This window comes from Brassica napus, chromosome A1 (assembly GCF_020379485.1).
Source record: "Brassica napus cultivar Da-Ae chromosome A1, Da-Ae, whole genome shotgun sequence".
Taxonomy (NCBI): domain Eukaryota; kingdom Viridiplantae; phylum Streptophyta; class Magnoliopsida; order Brassicales; family Brassicaceae; genus Brassica; species Brassica napus.
Window position 1 is genome coordinate 11,109,172 of NC_063434.1, and position 949 is coordinate 11,110,120.

General features: G+C 27.5%; 1 long non-coding RNA gene across 1 annotated transcript; it reads right to left on the minus strand.

Moving 5' to 3' along the window:
• Positions 1–243: 243 nt before the first annotated feature.
• Positions 244–657, minus strand: LOC125594354. Its single transcript, XR_007329820.1, has 2 exons — positions 390–657; positions 244–307 (listed from the first exon to the last, which is right to left on the minus strand). It is a non-coding gene; the product is annotated as an uncharacterized LOC125594354 (long non-coding RNA).
• Between the last annotated feature and the right edge of the window lie 292 nt (positions 658–949).

Here is a 949-nt window from a genome sequence, read left to right on the forward strand (position 1 = left end):
GGATACTTTAATATATTAGTATTAATGTCTTGCCACTAGGTTTTCCCTACTATTATATAAACTAGGTCTTTTCTCCGCGCGATGCGCGGAAAAGTGTTTTGATAGTCGATGTTTAATTATAAGTTTCAAAGTTTTTGTTTGAAATGGAAGCATTGTATTTTACAAAATGTCTGAAAATTAGTGAATATCGAGGTTACGCAATTGTTTAAAAGCTAAAAGAGTAGCTAAGTAAGATAAATAATGTAAGAAACAGATTAAGTCTTTTGCAGATCAGAAGTTGTGTTGAGGTTCATAAAAAAGAAATGATCTGAAATTGGTTAAGAATAAGTTAGTTAGCATAAATTTAGGTAAATACAATAGTAGTGTTATTTATATAAAAAAGTTCGTACCTGGCTTAGCTGGGAAAAAAACTCCGTGTAAGTCTCTTCTTTATTGGATTGTATCATCGCTTGGTTGCTATGTCGGGCATTGTAAATCTAAGTAAACAATTCGACTATTTTGACAAAAGTAATTGAAAGGTTTTGTGGATAATAAAGGAGGTCTAAATATTGGAAATATGAATTACTATATAGAGTTTGAAATTTAAATCATTTAATATAATTTAATTTTCAAGTTATATAGTCGTTGTAAATTACTATGATTGAATTTGATTATAGATTTAATAGTAAATGAGTTTTTATATTCGTTAAATAAGCCGAGTCCGGTCGGTTTTAAAACCCGGATTTGAGAAAAAACCGGTGAAACTGGCTAAAAACCGGTAAAACCGATGACCCGGTTCAACTTCAAAACCCGGTTCAATAGAAATCAACATATAATTAACGTATTTTCAATTTTTATTAAAATATAATATTTCATAATTAATTTTAATTTTTACTATTTAATTAGTTTTCTCTTGATTCTTTTTTAAGAATTTTTTTTAAAAAAATCTCTTTTTGATTCTCATATTTTA